Source organism: Pteropus medius, unplaced genomic scaffold, assembly GCF_902729225.1.
Source record: "Pteropus medius unplaced genomic scaffold, Ma_sr-lr_union100, whole genome shotgun sequence".
Lineage (NCBI taxonomy): Eukaryota > Metazoa > Chordata > Mammalia > Chiroptera > Pteropodidae > Pteropus > Pteropus medius.
The window spans coordinates 11,237,567-11,249,623 of record NW_024349797.1 but is presented as its reverse complement, the minus strand read 5'-3'; the positions used below and the strand labels follow the sequence as shown (position 1 = coordinate 11,249,623).

Genomic DNA, 12,057 nt, shown 5'->3' with positions numbered 1-12,057 from the left:
TATCAGAGCCAGATGCAGAAGTTTAAAAAGAATTCTTCCTAGTTATTCAGTTCATGTTAAGAATTTTTAATACCTTTCCCTTTTTTTACATCACTACACTGAACTTACATAAAAAAAGGACAGGGAGAAAGAAGGAAACAGATATGAGATCTAATACTTGAAGGACATCCATTATATAGCAAATATTTCAAACACAGAAAAGTACTTAAACCCAAGAACTAATGTACAAAGCACAAAAAAATATGGGGTTCTAGGAATTATAGATTTCCCTTCTCTAATGCTATTATATTGAGTATGCTAGGTAATCTTTTCAGAAAACCTGGATGATATTACAAATAAAAAAATATATATTGAATTATGGAAGAGAAACTAGACCTGTAGAGATCATTGCATTTATTAGACTTACTGAAGAGAAAACCCACAAACAAGACAGAGAATGCCTAACTAGGTAACTCAAAGCTCCAGCTAGAAAGCCTACAGATTCTGTTCAGTTTTCTTTTCATGGTTACCCACCCCCCGACTCCCAAAATAATAAAAGTTATTTTTATAAAAAGAGAGGGGAAATCCTAGAATTAGGGTCCTGATAATTATTTCTCGCATGGCAACGAGCTTTCATGATGTGGTTCACAGGTTTTTTAGACTCACTGTGTATCTTAGTGCTCCACATAACGCCTCCAGGAATGATTACACATTAGAAAAATTGATGAGAACATAGAATCAATAGACGCAAAATATGGCCACACGACAGTGTTACAGGAACTACGTCTGTCTGAACAACCAAACAAAAATCATAAGGCGGAGAAGAGCACCCAGTCGAGTGCTAATCGAGTCCATTTCCTGGCAGGCTCTCCAGGTCATCTGTCAGTGGTCACTGTCATGGGAAACATGTGTGTTGGTCTGACTGCTGGAACAGCGCTGGGACTCAGCATGCTGCCTCTTGCACATCGCAGGAGAGTTAGCCTCACTTAAACCTGTGGGTGAGATTTCAGTTGCAGATTTCATTTTCGTTGCTAGCCCTGACATTTCCAAATATCTCTCACCAACTTGTGGTTGAATGCTGCCATCGCGACACAGAGATGCCTAGCTGAGCAATGAATCATGTGGTGTCTATATTCAGATTATACAAAATCCTTTGGGGTTGCTCTAGGTATACATGTGGATTAATGTCATTACAAAAACTCGCTCAGTTTATTATTAAGACTTGATATCCAAAATAATAAATGCAGTTTCCTGATGAGTATTGGTTTGCAATAAAAAATGTGCTCACGTAGAAACAGAGGCCTTCACACTGTAATGTGTGTCCGAAATAGCCACCTTTCCACTTTAAGATCAAATTATTATAGAAATTTAAGAAAACTTTTTGTTTTAATCAATTCTACAAGTAAATGTTTGTTTATCATGTGCTATGTGAGAGGCCCTATACCAAGTATGAGATGCAATTTTCAACAAGACAGATGTGGTTTCATCGACAGTAATTTAGAGTTTAGTGAAGTAGTATAAGTACCACTAGATTGGCTGTCTTGAGACCTGGATTCTACGTCTGAACGCCGAACTAGTGAGCAGCATAGCACAGATCATTGCTCTTACATTCGTTAAGAGGCAATACCCTACATGAGAATAAGAAGTGGGCCTCATTTCTCACCAGAAAAACTAAGGAGAATTAGGTCTTATTTTAAACTCCAATTCTCTTTCCTACTAGCTGTATAATCTTGGGCATATCATCTTGCCCTAATTTCATCATCAGGAAAATGAGTCTGATAATAATAATAGCATCTATTTGGTAGGATTATAATGGGGATTAGATGGAGTTTTATATTTAAAGCACCTGGATCAGTGCTAGGCATACAGTAAGTGTTTGCTATATGTGAGCTATTATTGTTCTGTAACTAAAGTAGTTGTTGTATCTCTAACAGTTTAATTCAAAAAACGTTTATTAAAACCTGACAATGTTTCTGGCATATATTAAATAAGACACACTCTCTCCTTAGAAACAATTTAATTTAATGCATTATATTATGATTGAAATATGTTGTTATGTATGTGCAAAGATATGTGAGAAACCAAGTTTACCTGAGAGATGGTAATAAGTATATTATGAGGGATGTAAATTTAAGCTAGTTTTTCTAGATGGGTGAATCACTACAATTCTAACAGATGGAATAATCTATGAGTAAAGAATTCTAAGATTTTTATTCACTCCCCAAATACACTTTCTTTTCTTATATGCATGCATGCGCGCGCGCGTGCGTGTGCACACACACACACACACACCTGCACACATTACATAAGCACATACAGTTATACTGTTAACATTGGACAACATACAGAATTGACATCTCCACTCCATCCCATTTTTCTCATGCCAGATAATATAGATTAAAGGGAAACACATGGCTATAATTGGACTTGGGTGTGATTTCTACCTCCGGTTACATAGCCCTCTATACCGCTAGTCCTAATTAATGTATTTGCTCACTTGCTCACTAGAAATAAGTAACTAGTGCAAAATGCTGTTACAAATTTCTATGCATTTACATAACTGAATGGAATGAAGGTAATTTTCCAAAAGCATTGGTAAATATAAGATTTCAGAAAACATTATTTATGAACTACTTTCTTTTATGAGTTATTTTTTTTCTTTGAAGCAAAACTGGAGAATGTAGGAACAAGAGTATAAAAAGCTTAAATCTAGTCCTACATGATTGGGCTGATCAATAGATTCTTTGTGACTCTACATTCTATAAACAATTGGCAGTGTGCATCCAAGGGCCTTCATGCTAATTATTCCAGTGCATGATGTATTTATTTTAAATTTTTGTTAACCCTTTGTCAGTTTTCATGTTTGTGGATTTCTGTGTTTCTTGTCAGGTACATGGGACAGTGTCTGTTTACAGACTTGCCTTGCAACTAAAAGCTTGATTAAGAAACAATTTCTAGTCAACCTGTTTAAGTCTATCAGGATGTCTATACACACATGTTCTGGCTTAAAGTAAACAATATCTACTTAAAAACAACTTGATGAAGCCTACAGCCCCAAAGCCATCAGGGAGAAGAGACCTAGTGGGAGAATCTTATCAATCTAGCATGTCTTATAACAGTACAAAAGAATGTCTGGGTCATTTCCCTAAAGGATCTTGGTTCCTAGAGGAAAAAAAAAATACCCCCTTTATCAAATTCTTATAATTATAATCTTCATTTTGTGAGACATAAATGAAACAAAAATTGCTATGTAAGTGCAAAATATTACCAAGGTTTTCTTTCTTTTCTGTTTTTTCCCCCAACAACTCTCGATTTGTGCTGATTCTCAAAATTAACTAGTTTAATTGTAAAATAAGACTTGTTTCTATAATTTACTGATTTATGGTAATCATGTAGCTTATAAATTATAAAATATAACAACGATAGTACTAATTAAGAACAATGATTTAGAAAGAGCTGTTCGACTTTCTAATTCTAACATAGTACCTCTGAGATGTAAATTCCGTTTGATATCCAATGTTTACAGTATAACTGTGTATATGTTGTATAATGTTTGCACATGTGTGTGTGTGTGTGTGTGTGAGAGAAGAAAGTGTATTTGGGGACCGAATTGAAATATATTTTAGTATTCTTTATTAATGAATTATTCCATCAGTTAGAATTATAGTTATTCATTCATTTAGAAAAAGTAGCTTAAATTTACATCTTTCATAATAGATTACTCTCTGTCAGGTAATAGAAAGTAGATGACTTGACTGATGCCAATGACAGCGTAGGTCAAGTATTCATATTCAGGGCATCCATTTGGAAGTCCTGTGCTCTTGATGTGATGGCTAAGTCTATTCCACTTTAATCATATTGTACATATCGATTAAAAAGCATTTGGTTGTTGACATGTTATTACTCAGAGGAACGACCTGTAGCATTTGACTAAATATTTTATTATTACTTGGGAATCGTTTATTGCTTCTCATGCAAAATAAGTGATAAGTTCAACTGTTTTTGGAAAAGAATCAGAGAATCATTAGGAAATTAATGTTTCTTCTAGTCCTTCTCACCACTAAACCAAGCATAGCTATGAATAAATAAACAAAAGTACGAAAAATGATGGGAAAGAACTCTTTTGGCATATCATTCCTCTAAACTAGTCTACCAGCAAATACCAGTGCCTTTTCTGCAAGCCCTAAATAGCAATTACTCCATAGAAGCAAAAAGTCCTAATGCAAGATTTGACCTTGCCCATATTGCTCAGATTCTAATAGGTGATGACAATGCACTGAGACCTTTGATGACATAGATTGTTTACTTCCAGTCATTCCACCAATGGCTTAACAATGTTACACAGAGTGGTTTGCAGTCGTGCTGTCAAAAAAATAAAATACACTGTCCACAGTGTCCTGGAAAACTGTTAACACGTTGTTAGTAGTTTCGAAGCAAGGACATTTTTAAACATATTTCATATTAATACAGTCTAGCTTGGTGGTAGTTTTCTCCTAGTAAAGAAATATGGGGTACCTGAAAGGTTTAAGTAAATAATAGAGTGTGCTCGAACATTCACAAGTCATGCATTGAACTTTCTCTGTTTGTATCTTAATAACCAAATAATACTTTCTATACCTAATTACAGAGTATTTTTTATGCCGACTTCCAGTGGGTGATTTTTTTAATAAGTGTTATATTAAGAAATCCATAATGTAGAGAGATACAGCCATTTTATGTACATTGATCTGAAAATTTTTAAAAGGTAGAATGTGATTAACTCACTCCACAGTGAGTTGTTAATCAGAAGAGGTTAATGAGATTCAGTTAAGAATTAGATGCTTATGAGAAATTTAATATTGTGTTCTTAGGAAAAACATGAGTAGTATAGAGATAAATAGTTATCAGGCCTCAGGCACCATGGAATAAAATAACCAGTTACTAGAGTTAAAAAGAAATTTTCTTGGTGATACTATATTTCCCTAGTAGGTGCCTCCTGGTGAGTTTATGGCTTTCCCCTAAAACATTCATTATTAGACACAGGAGGAAGCAAGATGCTCAACTGGATGGACCATTGGCCAGTTCTGGTGTGGAAAGTCCTGTTGGAATGTACAGGACTCTTCAGATTCTAAAATCCAACAGGATTTCCTCTGGGCTGTAATGACGAAATCATCTCTTTGTCCAAAAGAGACAGATTTATGCTGCTGAAAAGGAATATGTGCTCTGGAATAGAGGAGAGAAAAACTATATGGACTTGCAAGTATATTTTTACTTTATCTATCAATAATTTTAACCATACATATACATTTTTTCCATCAAAGAATCTGTGTTGCTGTTAGTTTCACATCACATTTATGTTAAGACAGTTTTGGATTTGTGGGGTCAAATATAGACAATCTAGCATTTAGCTCAACTTCCGACACCTCGAAGAGAATACATTCTTCCAATGTGACTATTAAATGAGCCACAACAATGATTTATTGTCTACTAACATTGGAGAATGTGTAGCATTTGTTAGGAAAACAAGGCAATGAAGAAAAACTGATATGTTGACATTACGATGTTCACATTAAATTCTAGTATTCTCAATCAAGCAGCCATGTATTTTCTGGTAGCTAAGACTAAAAATTAAAAGTAGAAACTCATATCCTGATTCAGTGCAGATACACTAACTGTTACATAACTGACGGAACCCCAAGAATATTGTTAGAAGGGAAAAAAAAGCACAACAGTAATGACAGGGTACATGAGAAAAGTGAGTATTTAAGAAGACGGGAAGTAAATATTTCAATGAATTGGTTTTCTATGAAGTAAAGGGTAAAATCTAAGTCTCCAAAGGATCTGAACAGTTACCACCACCACACTCTTCACCTGCAATTTTAAAATCTTTGCAACACATTCATTTAACGGTCATTCTGACTTACTGTGATTTGTTTTCTAGAACTGTTATCTATTACTGAGCATCACTTTTCTACATGCACGAGCATCCTGTTTCTTCTTGTGATATTTTTATTGTAATAAAATTTTTATTTTTACTAAGGAAAAGTTTACTTCTCTATGCTCCCTGACATATATGTTTCTGCCCTTGACGTCCAATGGAAGATCTCTAATTCCTACATGATATACAGCCATTTATTTTGACTGTTTATTATATGCCAACCCATTGTTCTAGTTGCAGAGATTAAAGAAAAGAAAAGGAAAGAAAGAAAGAAATCCTAAGACAAGCCCTTTCCAATGTCCCTCTGGTACCTTTTATTAACAAAGCCCAAAACTCTGCCTGTACGCAAAGGAGAAATGTTTATAGAGTCTAGCTATTATATCACAAAGCTGGCAAACAAGGGTGGATTTGAGAGCAAAGGCAATAAATTGACAACTGGCACAGATGCAGAAGAAGAATAAGAAACTTCAATTCAGAAACCATTGCAATAACTCAAGAGAGTCAGTCATTTCAGGCCAAGGCCAGGACAGAGAAATTATATAAAAAAGATGAATGAATGTAAAGATATCTGAGTAATAAAATATGTAAGACTGGTGTCAGATTTACTTGTGAGACCAATGTATATGGAAAAGAATATGAGCTTCAAAACCAGAGAAGTAAGATTGAACTTGCATTTGAATCTTGTCTCTATCACTTGCTGTCTTTGTAAATGTTAAAAGCTATTATCTTTGAACCTCAGTTTCTTCCCTATAAAAAGTGATAAATAACACTGTATCTTCCACACAACCTAATATTGAATAACTACTTAATAAATGATACACATCATTGTCAAGTATTTTAGTGGAAAACTTGCTTCCTCATTTAAACTTCATTTGTGGTGAAGAACACTATATCTTGTTTATTATCCTGCTAAAACCCATCTTTTCTATCCCCTCCTGCCGTCTTGTACATATATATCATGGCTATTAATCTAAGGATAAAAATTATGAGGCAGAATTAATAAAAATAAAATATTAATTATATTAATTACATTAACATAAATGTTGATAGGTACAGTCTTATTCTATTTATAATCTACAAAATAAGAATGTCTATATAATAATTTCTTAATATGAAAGCTAATTATAAAAACAGTTTTCTAGTTAAATGTTTTAGTATTTGTTACAGATAGATGTTGTAAACCAAAGGCTCATTGTACCAATTCTCCAGGTTCAATATTGCAGAGCATAACATTAATTGTGTGTTCACCACTCAGTTAAATTGCTTTCCGTCACCATATATTTGACAACTTTATCCTTTTCTACCTCTCTTCATCCTTCTTTTCCTCTGATAACCATTAAACTGCTGTCTGTGTCTATGAATTTTTATCTTGTTCATTTGTTGCTTTATGTCCCACATGTGAGTAAAAACAGGTGGTTTTCAATTTTTTCTCTTATTGCACTTAGCATGATAATTTCAAGATCCATCCATGCTGTCTCAAATGGCACTGTTTTATCTTTTCTTATGGCTGAGTAATATTCCATTGTATATATGTACTACATGGTCTTTATCTAGTTATCTATCAAGGGACTCTCAGTTGTTTCCATGTCTTGGCCACTATGAAAAATGCTGCAATATATCTTTATGGATAATAGTTTTCAAATTTGGGGGTTAGATACCCAGAAGAGGGATTGCTGGACCATATAATAATTCTATTCTTAATTTTTTGAGGAACCTCCATACTGTTTTCCATAGTGGTTGTACCAATTTATATTCCCACCAGTAGCATATGAGGGTTCCTTTTTCTCCACAACCACTCCAACCCTTGTTATTACTTGTCTTGTTGATGATAGACATTAGCAGGTGTGAGGTGGTATCTCATTGTGATTTTGATTTGCATTTCCCTAATAGCTAGTAAAGTTGAGCATCTTTTCGATGGTTTTTTTAAAAGATCAGTAAAATTGACAAACTCCTGGCTAGATTCACTAACCAAAAAAAAAAAAGAAAGAAAGAAAGAAAAGATACTAATAAACAAAATTGGAAATGAAAGAAGTTATGGTGGATATCACAAAAATACAAAAGATCATTCAAGAATACTATGATAGGCTATATTCCACCAAATTCAACAATCTAGAAGAAATGGACAAGTTCTTAGAAATACACAACCTTTCTAGACTGAATCTCAAAAAACCGGAAAATCTAAATACACCAATCAACAGTAAGTACACTAAAACAATCATAAAAACCTCCCAAAAAGTAAAAGTCCAGAACCACATGGCTTCACTAGTGAATTCTACCATTCAAAGATGATTTAATATTTGCCCTTCTCAAACTCTTTCAAAAAATTGAAGGAGAGGCAATATTTCCTAAGATATTTTATAAGTCCAATGTTACCCTGATAACAAAATCCAGTTAGGATAACACAAAGAAAGAAAACTACAGAGCAATATCTCCTATGAACACAGACGTAAAAATTCTAAACAAAATGCTAGCAAACTGAATACAACAATACATTAAAAAGATTATACATCATGATCAAGTGGGGTTCATTCTAGCTGTGCAAGGGTGGTTCAATATATGTAAATCGATCAATGTAATATACCACATACATGAAATAAAGGATAAAAATCATATAATCATATCAATAGAAGCAAAAAAAGGATTTGACAAAATACAGCATGCATATATGATTAAAATGCTTAATAAAATGGGTAAAATCAACCACTTTTAAGCTCTAGTTTTCCTCCTTTACAATCCAGGCAATTCGGACTTTATCTTAATATTTTAATATATTTCTTGGTTCAGTAGGAGTAATTTCTCCTTTCTTTTGTCTTCCTTTGGAAGTAGTTTACACCTGATATTACATTATATTTTGCCTGTCACTGCAATTAAGGAACATTTATCTCTCAATTCCAGGTTATAAACTTTGAAGGCTTTTGTCCCTTTATTTTTGCTTACAGTTTAATATTGTACCTTGTAAGTACAGGGGCAGAGCAAATGTGTGGTGAATTGAACTGATCTGGGACAAATCACTTTCCATAGCAATGTACATGCATCTTCAATAGAGAAGTGATCTAGAAGAAAGCTAATTTAAACAAATCATTTTTAAAAATCTTAACCCTGATGGTAAATACTCCCCGACACACTCATGATGGTTAATTTTATGTTTCAACTTTATAAAGCCAGAGTCACAGATGTTTGTAAAAGAAAAAAAAAAGTATCTTCCCTCCACCCCCTTGGAATGCCAAGCACTAATTTATTTGATTAATTAGGGTTAGAACATAACAGTTGCATTTTGGTTTCCTTGTGAAAACAGTGACAAAAGAAAACCTATGTAAATAAATAATCACTGACATCATTGGAGAACAGGAAAACACAGATACAATTTATTCTGCATATTACTTAATAAAATAGTTTTAATGAATAGTTTCGAGAATAGTTATTCCAATTTTATCTTGCATTTTACTTAACTTCATTATTTTCTAAAAAAAAAAAAAATTGCTCCTTTTATGAGAAACTAAGTTACAAAAATACAAGTAAACTTCCCAAATGCCTCAGGGAATATGTCCTTTATCTATCTTCTTATCATAAAATTAAAAGAGGAAGTTGATGACTTTAAATTGAGAAGAGCCCTGTGGGTGACTGGAAACATGCTAAAGAAGGACAGAGAAGACATTAGCTCTATTTGAAAGGTGACCAGTACTTTAAAGGGAGTTTTGCCTCAGGACCTAGAATACTAATCTGTAGACTCCAAAACTATACATTGACCTAGCATTTTAGGAATGTACAAGCCACGTCAGTATGATATGTTGGAATAGAATCCAAGGAGAGACCAATTAATATTTACCAGTATTTGTGGTGTATGATTCTAATACACTTTTGAGTGACACTTATTCAACACGAAAGTCACATATAATCATGGAACTATGGAAAAACAGACTTTCTGTGAAGCACTAAGACCCTCAATAGGTCTTTATTTTCTCTGGCCAAAACCACATGGTTTGTATCAGGATCAACTGAAAGTATAGAGGGCAAAGTGTCATAAAAAGACTGGAATTATTATAATCTTGAATTATTTCTCTGATTGTTTTTGCTCTGGCCATAGTTTTCTCTACAGAGCATCGTAATGAAGCAGAATTCCATTACTGCCAAGTTCCTTGATCAATAAAGAATAACAAACTAAGATAATTCACATCTTGTCATAAAATGGAGCTCTTCCAGGCCCTCAATGTATTTATTTCACTCTGAATGCAGATTTGTTAGGCTTTTTGCAATGTCAGGATAACCAGTTAATTTCCCAAACTTCATTTTTCATTTTAAACTTCTAATACCACAAGTAAAATTTCACTATTTGACCTCTGTTCAACAATGAGAACAGACTCAAATCTCCTCTCCTCTCAATGCAAAATTGACTTAATGAATAAAATAATCATGAATATTATGGTATATTATAAATTACTTTTTATAATTTAATGCTCTAATTTACTTTTTGCTAAACAAATACCAATCCCCCACGGAGGCCTTGATATAATAATCCTGGGGTCCTCGAACTCTGGGCCATGGACCAGTTAGGAACAGGGCCTCACAGCAGGAGGTGAGCGACAGGCAAGCAAGCAAAGCTTCATCTGTATCTGCAGCTGCTCCTCAGAGTTAGCATCACCATCTCAGCTCCACTTCAGATCATCAGGTATTAGATTCTCACAGGAGCACCGGTCCCTGGTGCCAAAATGGTTGGGGACTGCTGTATAATCCACAACTTCCACGAGTGGTCTGTGCTGATATATGTGTGTTTATAGCATGTACTGGCAAAACAAGTGATGAGAGTGAGAAAAAATATTTTCAAATTTAAGGTAAAAAGGGCTTTCTTTCAAAGTTGATTATCCTGTTCCTCTTCCTTGGAGTCATTTCCAGTCATTGCTGGGTTGGGTGACTGGAACTGATATTTAAATAGGACTTTATCTTTAGAGGCTGCATTTAGGACAAGATGAATATTGGACATCTTGGTAATGGAAGCTCTCCCTCAGGGTGTTAGGGTTGTCTTTCAGAGTGGGTTAAGTGCCATGATGAATACTCCGAGTACATATTGTTCTCTATGCTATCAAAAAAGATGTGAACAACTTGACACAGAAAGATGATAATTCATATTTGCCACAAACTAAAACAGTTTCAGCCCTTTTTCAAAGCCCAGGTTCATCGAACGCTGCTTTAGAGATTGTGTCAATAGATATAAATTGTCCCTTTCTTCTTTCCCTTCCTGCACAGATTGTTTGTTATCTAGGAGAGAATCACATGCAGGTACAAAAAGAATAACATCAGAAATGAGAAACTGCTTTGTGGATCCAGAGGCTCAACTGTCCCCATATGTTCTCAGCTTCTGAGTCAGTCTGGTTCTCAGGAAATGGACAAATCTCTTTTCACAGCAATTTTCAGAGCCATTCGAGGGTGTCTGGGAGGCTAAACGCTGCTCTGAGCATGCATGGGGAGGTCATCTTACAGAGATGTAGAAATTTGAGCTTTGAATGGGAATAAAGAAGGCTAAAGAAGGAACGAGTTTGTGTTGCCATTGTCATTTATCCCCTTCCTTAGGTTGGCAGATAATTTTCTTTCAATTACAGGAAAATAATATATTTCAACATTGTCAAGCGTATTTATCAACCATATTTATATGCAATCTGAGTCATTCATAAGGATTTGCCTTTTTCCAGGCACTAGCAAATATAGATAATCCATGTTACCCAGGGATTACAGATAGTTTTCTCAAAAGACCATCTTCCCTTTTCAACAGACAGATTGTCAAACTACCAAACAGAAATGTTCAATGTTCCAGAAATAACACTTCCTTCGCTAATTGCAGATTAAGACTTTGCAAGCATCAGTGATATCAGAAAGTTGCAATGCCTGTAGTGCTTTCTTTTCTGTAAAGAGAAAGCTGTAGAATAGCTCAGGGCCCATTAGAGACGTCACATGCTTGTGTAAGAGCAGTTAGCAGTTACTTTTTCTTTCTTCAGGTAAATCTAGGATTCTTATTATTAAGTATATATCTTGAGGATAAAAGGAGTAATTTGTAATATTACTGATTTTTTTAAAAATAAAACAAGGAAATTTGAGCAGTAAAAATATATACATAGACATATAGATATGTAAATTAAAATAATTAAAAGATTTTAGAAGAGTGATGGTTT

General features: G+C 34.2%; 1 long non-coding RNA gene across 1 annotated transcript in view; it reads right to left on the bottom strand.

Annotated features, from left to right (window-relative positions):
* The window catches only part of LOC120619584 (uncharacterized), a 315,847-nt gene that overhangs the window by 206,109 nt on the left and 97,681 nt on the right, over positions 1–12,057 (bottom strand). The gene's annotated exons all lie outside the window — the stretch shown is intronic.